The sequence below is a fragment of the Globicephala melas genome, chromosome 9 (assembly GCF_963455315.2).
Source record: "Globicephala melas chromosome 9, mGloMel1.2, whole genome shotgun sequence".
NCBI lineage: Eukaryota > Metazoa > Chordata > Mammalia > Artiodactyla > Delphinidae > Globicephala > Globicephala melas.
In genome coordinates this window covers 2,898,445-2,910,949 of record NC_083322.1, presented here as the reverse complement: position 1 = coordinate 2,910,949, position 12,505 = coordinate 2,898,445, and positions in this window count along the sequence as shown.

Genomic DNA, 12,505 nt, shown 5'->3' with positions numbered 1-12,505 from the left:
GCGGAGCGTCGCCGGCTGCTGCCAGACGGGACCCGAGGTGACGCCTCAGGCCCTGGAGCTCGGGTCCCGGGTCCCAGCTGAAGGGCGGGGGCGCTGGGCCGAGTCGGGGACGGAGCGCTGCAGACCGGCCGAGGCGCGCCAGCCTCCCGGACGCGGCCAGTGGGCTTCTCCCCATCGCCCGAACCCGCTCCGGTCTTGACCTGGGCCGTCGGAACCAGCCCCGCTCTCCTCCCTCCCGGCACCGCTGACGCCAGACCGCCGCCACGTGTACCCGCGCTCTGACGTCATCCGGCGGCGCCGCGGCGCGAGGAGCACGGGGGTCTGCGCGCACCTGCGCTCCGCTCGCTGCTGCCGGCTCACCTGCGCGGGGGAGGGGGGAGGGGGCGGTGCAGCCGGCCCGACCCCAGCCTTCCCCGGGGAGCAGGCTTTGTCCTAGTCCTGAGAAGCCTGAGAATCGAAAGGGACGTGCATCAGGCCTACTTCTTAACTGCTAAGCGGAAAGACATTTTTAAGTAAATGTTAGTGAAATTGGTCGAGAGAGAAACCTTGCAAAATTATTGCGGCAGCCTCCTATAACATTAACTCATATTTGAGGCCCTTGTATTACTTCTATTCTGCGATAACAGGAGTTCTGAAAGTGACAGTTGACGTGGTTGGTTCATTGACCAGGATGCAATACAATGGACACTGGCTCTTTTTAATCGGCGAATAGGGTTTTGATTGCACGCACGTATGTAATAAGTGATTTTGTATGGGCAGAAAGTAAGCACACATTAAGCCTTTTAATAAATATCCTGCTTTTTGCTTTTTTCATTTGTCTTTTGAACATTCTGAAACAGCCCTATTCTAAAGCTAACAATTTTTTTATACAAATAATAAAAACATTCAGTACTTGCCTGAATGAATAAGAATGTACTGCCTTTCCTTTGAATACCCAAGCATATATTTGGTATTGACCATTGTAACATTTTACCTTCCATGTTAAGAAAATGTAGGAGGGATAAATTAGTTCTAAATACCAAATCAAAATTAGCATGCCCTTTTATTTACCTGTGGGAGAGAACTTATTTATTGATAGATTTTTTCTTCCTTGGTTAAACGGGAACTAAGCATGTACTTTTTTTTTTTTTTTTTTGCGGTACACGGGCCTCTCACTGTTGCGGCCTCTCCCGTTGCGGAGCACAGGCTCCGGACGCGCAGGCTCAGCGGCCATGGCTCACGGGCGCAGCCGCTCCAGGGCATGTGGGATCTTCCCGGGCGAGGTCACGAACCCGTGTCCCCTGCATCGGCAGGCGGACTCTCAACCACTGCACCACCAGGGAAGCCTTAAGCATCTACTTTTATATTAAAAGACTTGAAACATACCTCAACCAGGTATTTTATTTTGTAAGTTAGAAAAGAACTTGTAACATTTCAGCAGGGCAAGTTTACCCTACTGTGACTTCTGATAGTCAAGAAGGCAGATTATGGGACTAAGAAACCTGTTATTTAAAATCTCATCAACCTGTCTAGAGATTGTAAAACATGAAATTATGCAAGGTCAGTGTTGTACACATATGTGGGCCTTATCACACCAGCATCAGGAAGGCCCTGGGTCAATGGCCTACAAAGAAAACATTCGGGTAGAGTGTATCAAACACTGCTGCTTTGCCAGTAACGTACAAGAAACATCTTTAGATGAAATCTAACTTCACGTGGATAATGGATGTTCTGAGGAAGTATCAGTTCATTTAACAAAAACTTTGTATTTCTTTAACTGACACATGTATGACCCCAAACACGACACTGAGCATTACTATATTTACAGTTCTCCCAATCAAGTTCAAAGCATGATCATTTTGTTGATAACCTTCAGAGAATAAACAGCCTGTTTAATACTAATTTGATAAATAGGGTAATACATTTCTCATTTTTTATTTTGCAAAATTAGATAATGAAGCTAGAAAAAGTAAAAGTTAAATGTGAAATTAAAAAATGGAAAAGTAAACTTGGGAATATTTAACTCAAATTGTACTTACTGGTGGGAACTTGAGGCAGTTATTTAGATAAGTATTTCCAAATGGCTTTTAAAAAATGCATCTCTATTGTATACAACAATCTCAGTCTTGCTCTCATTACGTTCAGCTAATCACATACCCCTTGAAGTTAGATATTATCAATGTTTAGTAAACCTTTAGTTTGGGTTTATAGACTACAACATTTAACCTTTCCACAAAAGGGAGTACTTAAGCTACGGAGTACTTAAGTACGGAGCGGCTGGGCCCGTGAGCCATGGCCGCTGAGCCTGCGCGTCCGGAGCCTGTGCTCCGCAACGGGAGAGGCTACAACAGTGAGAGGCCCGCGTACAGCAAAAAAAAAAAATAAGAATAGGCTCCCTCGTACTCTGGTTGCCAGTTGAATCTGCTGAATGAGGAACCCCAGCAGAGACCCAAGAGGGGAGGAGAGTGGGACTAGAGTGTTTATTTCCCAGGCTCCTGGTCAGGTTGCCTAGAGATGGCAAAGTCATCTGTTCTATACAACTCTCTCCTTCCAGGCTCTGGTCATCTTTCCTTCCTCTCATCCCTTTGGACCTAGGTTCCCTCACCATCCACACATCCTGCCTACACCTGTGTAGCAATCCCTTTATAAATCAGCTTCCTCAGATGATCCTAATTTGAACGTGCTGCTTCACTTGTGACCCTAATTATATAATGCACATGAAAACCTGGTAGGACACTGAGAAATTTTTTTCTTTCAAGTAAAATGGTATGTTTGCCCTCATAAAACTAACAAATACTTGGATACACAAGCCTAACACTAGTGGAATTATTAATAATAATAAATGCAGCAAAGATTTAGACAACAGGCCCCTGTATGCCAGGATAGCTGAGGCAAACTTCGTAGATGGGGCAGATGAGAAGGGAGCAATTCTTGGAGGGGAGGAGGCCACAGACAAGAGGTGTGAGGTTAGAATGCTGGTGTTGCTGAATAAAAAGTTGCACGTTTTAGAGATTAAGTAATTGGCTATTTGATACAAGGGGGAAATGGGGAATAATGCAAAATAAATGCCAAGTATATGAAGATCCTGGAGTTCCACCAGAGCAGGTGGTTGAATTTGGGGTGTAGAATAATCCTGTAGCTCTGGTAATAGGAGAAAAAAAAAGCAGCTTACTGGCTATTGAAGGTTAACTGCTTTGTAGCAGGCTGGCTATCGAATTAACCATTGCTTCATTTATGGCCTTTGAAGTGTGTAAAAATAGTCATTACGAATTGTATTGGCCGTTCGATGTCAAGCACCCAGCAGCATTGACATGCCAAGGAATTAGAACACATTTGTTTATAGTAGTTAAATGCATGAATGAAGTATTCAAATTTGGCGGAAGAAACTGTTCCCCATCAGTGGTTTATACCAACCACCAAGCGCACATTGGCTGCATGTAATCTCTGGCTGTGTTCACAGGCACCAGGTACTGCAGTGAGAGCCTTGAAACTTGGGAGGTTCCCTACAAACTGGGGCCACTCACTTTCCTGTAGATCAAGTGTCTATCAGAGATTCCTTCTGTGTCAATGATCTTTGGTGCTGGCTTTGAGGAATCTGTATTACCTTCCCAGAGTGGATCCCAAAAAAGGGCCTGGACCACGAGGCTCCATGTCCTTGTCAATTGCGTGGAGCGTGAGAACAACGTCAAAATGATGGAGAGTCCAAAAACTTCCAGCAGGTTACTGCTTAGATATTTTTAAGCTTGGAAACACCATTGCCAATGGCACTAAGCACCACGACTTGAATCTAATTCTGTTGTTATTCTGAGACTCTTCCTGGAGGTTAGAAATTATATCCAAAGATCATGTTGATGGGCATGACACTTTCAGGCTGTGGAGAGAGTTGGGCTCCTTTGAAAATGTATCCTTAGTTTTATCTCAGATTGTTCACCAATTAATTCATGAAGATCCTAGGCTAGGACCTGGTTCTCTACTGTAACACACTGACAAAGATTTTAACAATCTTCTCGGATTCTAGCTTCTTAATCTGTTCCTCCTATTCAGATGTATTTCCATCTCCAAGACACTGTGAGTCACTCTCACTTTTTACTAGAATATACTGAGGATGAGAAAACTAAGGCCTAGATAGTTTAAGTGAGTTGTTCATGATGAGAGTTACTAGCAGATTTGGGGCTAAGTCCATCTTTTTTTACTTACTCTAATTCATTCTTTTAAAAAATTGAAAGAAACAAGATTTAATTTCACGTATAACAGAAGTAGAAAAAAGGTAAACTCTAAAAATAGTATTTGTGGTATGGAAAGTTTAACTTGATATAGGTTGAAAATAGTCCACTGATTTATATTTTTGTAGCTAATATATATTCATTCCTCTTTTGGAACTGGTTGAGGACGAAGAGATGATTGTTAGATCTAAGTTCAGGGTTTCCCTATTTTAATGTCTTGTGTCAGTTTTAATTTTCTGATTTAATTAGTTTCCTAATTAGAAGGGGTTAAATTAATTAACCTCATTATTTACTATATATTTAATGATTTCTCCTCTATAGGGAGTTACTTAATTTTCAATAATTGGAAAGCTATGACAAGAGGGAATACTGCCACGTTCTAGACTTACTGCTTTATGATCAGTGGCAGGAATAGGACAGATTGAAGGGAATTTTCGGTGAGATATCGGATACATGCAAAGGCTATTCCCCACTTGTTCTGAGACATGGTACAGGTAAAAACATGAGTTAGGATTCAATAATTTCTATCAAATTAGAACTCAGTGGATGTATCCTTTATTTAAGGTTAAAATATCCTAGAACATAGGATTTTATAAGAAATAGCCCTACCACATGATTTTAGTTATTATAGACAGTAAAACAATCATGAATCATTGAATAACGCTAAGTAATTCTAATGAAAAGGAGACTCTCTGACATTATCATGTGGTATAATGGCATATTACAATATTGTTTTTCCTCAGATTTGTCAACGCGCTAAACGGACGACATTTGGGGAAGTCATAGTAAAATCGTAAGTCTAATATCTGTATGATTTACGGAAATCAAATAGGCCTGTTCTTTCATGTTTATAGATGTAGAAATATAAACAATTGTGGATAACTATGTTCTAATGTAGCGAAACACCAAAAAGATTAAATAATTACTTTGTAGAGAAAATGAGGCAGTATCACAAAATGGCCGAGTTGTTCTTTTCCCCAGCTCGTCAAGTGCCTTCTAGCGTGGGTGTCAGCAGTCAGCCCTCTGCAGGGCGGGGCTGCGGGGCTCAGTCGCTCCCGTACCCACGCCTCTTCACTGCCACTCGTCCAGAACACCACCGCTCCCCGGGAGAAGCCCAGGTCCACCGAGAGTTACATGAGGAAGGCTCGGGCGGTGGTACAACCGTAAGCACAGACCGAACATATTTAGTAAAATGAAGCAGTCTGGTTACCAGGAATTCACTTCAGTTGAACAGACACTGATGTAGCACTTAGGTGCCCTGCAAGGAGGCCTGGCTTAAGAAGCCAGGCTTAGCAAGAGGCGCCCACGGGATGACTGAGTTCCAGTCTGGAAGCAGCATGTTACACGCCAGCATGAGTAGTATAAGGCAGTGCAATTTAAAGCAGGGAGATACCACGGGGACGGCGATGAATACGGAGGGCCTCTCTGAGGAGGTGTGCTGTGAGAGGGCTCTGGGGGAGGGGGCGGAGGGGACCAACCCTCATGTGGGGGAGCAGCCTGAGCAGACGCCCGGCCTGGAATGAACGTCAGGCGGCAGACCAGGCACAGACCCCCGACGGGCGGAGCTGAGAAGACACTGCAAAGAAGTAGGCTGCAGACCTTCAGGGCAAAACCATGTGCGGAGAAACAGTAACTGCCCACGTTTCTCTCGGAGCAGGGTCCATCTATTAGGAATCCCTATCCAAAAATGTAGGGGCTGAAACGGAGGCAGTAGAAGCGGGTCTTTCATTTGATCCCATTTGGAAACTGCCTGCTCCTGTTCAGAGCAGGCAAAGCAGTACTGCTAGTTCCACCACACTCAGAACAGTACTCTCCAGACAGCCCTTACTGCTCTTGTCCCAAAACTTCCGGCAGCTTCCCACTGCTCGCGGAGCGAAGTTCAGTCCTTCTAGCCCGCCGTCCGCGACCTGCACAGTCGCCCATGACCTTCAGCATGCGCCCACCTACCCGCTCCAGAACCCGGGCTCCCAGGCTTCTCTCCTGCTCCCCTCCCCTTTACTCAGGCCTCTTCCCACCAACCTGGGCTACTCGCCTTTCCTCAGACACATCCGGAACTTCTCACGTCCTTGGCTTTGTCGACTCTGGACCTCTCCACCTGAAACAACCCTCCACGTATGCGCCTGTGCAGACCATACCTCTTTTTCCTATGTCCACGCTCAAACGTCCCACTCCATGAAACATCTCTGGTGCCTTGAGAAAGAATTTCTTTGGTCCCTTCTATTTGTGATTATGAAGAAGTTATATAACTGGGGGCTCTCTGGCTGGATCAAGGCTGACTAAGCCGACCAGGGTGCGCAAGCTCATCTCAGCTCAGTGTAATGGCTGCTTGACGCGTCTGTAAACCATTTTCAGGGCAGGGGACCTCCAATGCGGGAGCTTGCCCTCCTCCCAACCCTTACATTTAAAATACCAAAAGACTTGATTTTAAAATTCTTGTTCATCTCACACAGCATCCCCATCGCACACCCACACAGTCCTTTCTCTACTAACTGAAATGGGTCTTAACTGCTCTTAGCAAGTATATCCCCAGGTGTTTATAGTGTGGTGCCTGATGCCAAGTGGATGATGGGTAAATAACTTAAAGAGTAGATGGGTGCATTTTGAATGAATTAACATCACTGCTAGGGATTCTTCACCTTGGTTTTAAGGCACCATCAGACAGTCACAGTTGGGCAAAATTGAAACTTGCCTCTTCTAATGGAAGTTGCTATGCTATTGACTATTGCATTTTTTTTTTTTTTGCGGTACGCGGGCCTCTCACTGCTGTGGCCTCTCCCGTTGCGGAGCACAGGCTCCGGACGCGCGGGCTTAGCGGCCATGCCTCACGGGCCCAGCCACTGTGCGGCATGTGGGATCTTCCCGGACCGGGGCACGAACCCGTGTCCCCTGCATCGGCAGGCGGACTCTCAACCACTGCACCACCAGGGAAGCCCTTGACTATTGCATTTTATTTTCCAGACGGGGAGACAAGTCCAGAGAGATTAGGTCTGGGGTCAGCGAACTTTTTCTGCAACAGGCCAGACAGAAAACATTTCAGGCATCATGGCCCGTGAAGTCTCTGTTTTGACTTCTCAACCCTGCCACTGCAGCACGAAAGCAGCTATAGAGGACACGTGCCAGCAAGCGGGGCAGGTTCCAGTGGAACTCTATTCACAAAGGCAGGCGGCCGGCCACACTGAGCCTGTGGGCCTTGGCTTGCCGCCTCTGGGCTGGGGCATCCAAGGTCACAAACTCAGTCCCAAAGACCAACAGCCAACAGGTGTGAACTAGCTCACAGGTGTCCCGACCCCCAGCCGGCACTTCTGCTTGGCTGTGCTCTGTGGTCTCGGGAGGTCTGTCTGAGTGCTTGACCATCAGGAAAACAGGGGAATTAGGGCTAATTAATTAGTCCAGACTTTGAAGTCCAGAGAGAAAAGGGCCTCATATTAAGTGCAAACTATCATCCTAAGTAATATATCTGTGGCACTTTCATTAAATTTTCTCTCAAATCTTGAAAAATATGTATCTCCTGGCTGCCAACATTTTCATCTTAGTATAATTATGAAGCCTCCCCAAATAATCCTTGTACAGTTTGTGATACTCAGTGGGGCACAATGCCAGCTGCTGAGACTGGATGGAGCCGTTTAATTTGAGACTTATTAGCACAGCACAGGTGAAAGTGAATAAAGTCAGTGAGATTTATTCAGAATATATCCAATGCAGATGCCTACTGTGTAGTGAAGTTCATGGATAAAAGGAATAGTACTAAAAATCTAAAAGAAGTTAAAATAATTCGGTGTCTATCAAGATAAATATAGGGGTTTTAGGAACACTGTCCCAAGATATTAATAAAAATCATTTTCACTATAAAAAGGGCAGACATTTCAACATGAGATATAACCATTTTTATGAATCTTTGTTCCCAAAAAGAAACTGGTTGCAAAATTAGGTATGTGGTTCCGTAAATTAGTTAAAATACTTTTTCTGGTCTTCTAACATGACCAAGCATTTTGAGCTTTAAGCTTAGAACAAATTTAGGGGCTATGAATTAAAAGTGTCGCTCTTTGTTTATTAATATTCTATTTCCAGCCAATTCTGAAGATAAATTTTTGAGATATTAAAAACCCAGCTACACCAAAGTTCTAATGCGGTACTCTATTTCCTGACTAGGGTTCAAAGTAATCCTTTCCTCGGTTGTAAACCAGTCATTTTCCTCACTTAAAACACTACTCCTTATAAAGAAAGAGACAAGGATGAGAGTATTCGTGGTCAGGGATGAGGAAGCCATAGGAAGAGTCAAACAGAAAATCAAAGAAAAGAAAGCACCAGTGTGCTTTCCTTGGGTGTCATCGACTTTCTGCTGTTTCTATCATAATATGAGAAAAGCTCCTGGGGTGAATGTCAAGGATATCGGCGCTCCTTCCGCTTCTGCGTTACTCACATGGAAGACAGCATCTGCTCTGTGCCTGTGCAGAGAAAGGAAGGTGAGACTATGGAAAGTAAAGAAGCACCTCACTGAACACGAAAGCAATCTCTTTTTACAGCTCTTCGCACAGGCAGGCGTTTCAAGCATTAAATGATTTAATAGAGTTCTGGATAATTCTGATATGTCTCTAAGGCGGAAGATTTACTCAATCTATTTGCCTATGTCTGGCAGCTATGAGAACTTTCACAAAAGCATTTTTTAAAAAAGCAGAGAAGTATGCAGAGAGTGTTAAGTTCCATGTTCCTTTCCTATAGAAAGTTTCAATGTCTTGGAGGATATGTGTATAGTATGATCATAAATGGAAACTTTCATTTTATTTTAGGCTTTATGATTTATGTATTTCACTCCATTTATCTACAACATGTTCATTAGAATGAGAGAAAGAAGCTTCAGTGATCCTTTCTTTACCAGTGTTATTTCCATAGAGTCATCAGAAAGAGCACACTTGAAACCCAACCCATCCATGTTTGCCAGTAGCTTGCTATTCTAGGCAGTCCTTTCTTGGAACCCATCCTAGGAGCAGTTGCTTTATTGTGCATCAGGTATTTTCAGATATAAAATTATTAATTCCAGCCTTCCTAATTCTAAATAAAGATCCAAAATTTCAAAAAAAAAAAAAGAAGAGACTTTGTCAGGGACTTGCACTGACCCGTGTTAGGATTTTTCTTTCCTCCCTCTCTCCACACTTTTGTCCTTGGCTCTCTCCCTCCGACCCTCTCTTCTGTCTTGCTTGGTTCAATATCATCCTTCCTCTTCATGTCTTTATTGCTAAGATGGGAAACTTGGAGAAGCTGGGAGTTGGTAAAGTAAAACGTGCTCAAGGAAGGTTTAAATCAGGGGAATTTAACCGCTATCACCTTGTACACTGCAATACTAACTTGGCTCGTAATAATTAAGCGTTTGCTGACATTTGTTGCTTATCTATACTAACTTGGCTCGTAATAACTAAGCGTTTGCTGACATTTGTTGCTTATCTGTACTGCCCCTTATCAAGTTCCTCGACGGGTCTCTATTAACTTTCATTATGTTCCCAGACGTGTTTTTCTCGCATTCCGTCCGATAATCGTCTTGGGCCATCTACTGCTGCCTACAGCTGACCTGTTTACCCCTTGCCCTACAACTCCACATTTCCATTCGGAATGCAGGGGACTCTCAGTGCTCCCAGGCCTTGTGATTAAAGCCAGTGGAAAGCTACACAGCCCATGGCCAGCCAAGGTGCTTGCTGAGGGCAAAGGAACTGTGGACTGGGCAGCCGGAGAAAGCACCTGTCAATCCCAGCTATGACCACACGACCGGCTGTAGAAACAAAGATCGTCGTAGCTATGCGTATCTCTTCCTTATTGTGATATGACCATATCTGTGTATATATTAGCTGAGTTTCTTCCCTCCTCCCTTCCAGCCTCATATTATCTAACATAAGATGTATAGTTAAATTCATATCTCAGTGTCTAGTTTACAGGATATCAAAGGTGAAGAATCAATTAGGAGAGGAATCATCATCATCTAAAGTTGAATAAGGGTCTTTATACCCAGTTTTGCGGGGGGAAGAATCACCGTGTTTTTCTTCGGTGAAGGATAACTGCCTGACACGGACATGGTAGAAGCAGGTTTGCTACAGTCCTTATTGGAAGTCCAGTGTGGTTAAAGGTGGAGTCTGTCTTTGCCAAGCTTGCAAAGGACGGACTGTGCTGGGATCTGTATTATGTCGTTTTAGCTAAGTGGGAACCACGCCTCCCAGAACTGTCTTCCCTGCATGGTTTGGGGTTAGCAGAGGCCACAGGAGGCTCTGCTCAAGGCCTGGCAGGCGGTGTCGCACCAGCAGCCATTTCCTTTTCTTGCCCCAGAGCGTGAAAGCGCTGTGGCCGCGGCATTCTGCTGCTCACCGGGCGGGCACAGGTGGCAGCTGGGTCCTCCCTCAGCTCCGCCGCCCCCTGGGCCTGGGGTGTATCTCAGTCCTGCAGCGTCTCGCTGAGGCCACCCCGGCAGTGAGGGGCCCAGCCGTGCGCGTTCTGGTCTGTCCTTGCCTCTCCTGTGTCACTTCCCGACTGCCAGCCCTGCAGGCCTCAGAGGCCGGCCCAGACACAGCAATGACTGCCTCACCGCGACAGTTTTATCAGCTCCACTGTGGTGTAAGGTTCAGTCACCAGAATAAGTTCCTGATACGCCTCCTGGTTGCTGCCTCTCTGATTGCACTAGATTCGGCGTCTGTGACACACGCCTTCACCTGCATATGCAGCTTCCTGTCCTCTGCTCTGCTACCACAGAGAAACTGTCCTGAGTCCCCGCAGCCTGGAGCCTTTCCCGTCTGCCAACGTCCTCAGGAACTTATCAGGTATCCCTCGTCCCCCCTGTATGTGCAGCCTCTTTACTGGGTCCTCCGAGAAGCTTTGAAATAGGCTCAGGCTTTAAACTTTCCCACTTTACGAGGGCGTGGATTCCGAGCGACCACAAGAGCAGCTCATGATAGAAGCAGCGTGAGGGTCAGAAAAGGCTGTCAGCCGGGGAGACGCCAGCGCTGCTGCAGTAGGGTCTGGCCTTAAAGGGACGCCTGGAGACGCGAGTGTAAGGGTGGCCCGGAATCAAGCCAGCTCTCAGCCGCCGTAACAGTAACTGAGGACAGTCCCGCCAGCATCCAAGCAGACCCACCCACCGGGATAAATGACAGACAACCACTGCTCCCACATCCCCACCTTTCTCCCAAGATCCAGTCCTTGGAGAGAGCATCTAACTCAGCAGACCTGGCTCAGTGCTATCCTGGTTGGACCACGGGCATCAGAGGGAGGCTTTGAGTCTTTCAGCACCTTTAGTTTAGGCAGGTGTCTCAATTTCTTGTTTCTCTAACAACTATCTACAGTGGAGGACGGCAATTATTCCCAAATAATTGAGGTTTCCTCTTAGGAAGGAGAAGTGGATTATTGTGGCAACAGCAAACAAACGAGTGTATCTTCTATGCCTTTCCCTGCTTGCGTATACAGATATGCAAAACATAATCGTGAAGGTTTCTGTTCCCTTTTATTAAAAAAATGTAACTATACAGCTAGTTCCCACTTAATATGTCACGGCGTGACTCAATATGGGTGTGTACCTCACTTAAAAATTTTTATATATTCCTTATTGTGGTTCTACCATGATCACTAGAACCACAACCCGAATGCTCACTTATAGACACAGCGCTAGTGTTTTGCCATCACAATGCCGCAATAAACAGCTCTGTGCTACAGTTGAGAACTGGGGCTTTTACTTCTGTAGGACCAAATTCTAGGCCTCTGAGAAGGATTGCTGAAATCACAGAACATAAGTATTGTTGGTCTTAATAGATCCTGCTAGATTATCTCCTCCTCAAATTAATTTATATTTCCACCAGAAATGTTTATTATTCTTGGCAATGAATAAGATCATTTCCCTACACCCTCACCAGCTTTGGATGTTATACTGTTTTTCACCCATCAAATTAGGAAAATGAAAAAGATTTTTAAAAGTTAAACTGGGGGCTTCCCTGGTGGCGCAGTGGTTGAGAGTCCGCCTGCTGATGCAGGGGACACGGGTTCGTGCCCCAGTCTGGGAGGATCCCACATGCCGCGGAGCGGCTGGGCCCGTGAGCCGTGGCCGCTGAGCCTGCGCGTCTGGAGCCTGTGCTCCGCAACGGGAGAGGCCACAGCAGTGAGGGGCCCGTGTACTAAAAAAAAAAAAAAAAAAGTAAGTAAACCGGGCTTCCCTGGTGGCGCAGTGGTTGAGAATCTGCCTGCCAATGCAGGAGACACGGGTTTGAGCCCTGGTCTGGGAAGATCCCACATGCCGCGGAGCAACTGGGCCCGTGAGCCACAACTACTGAGCCTGC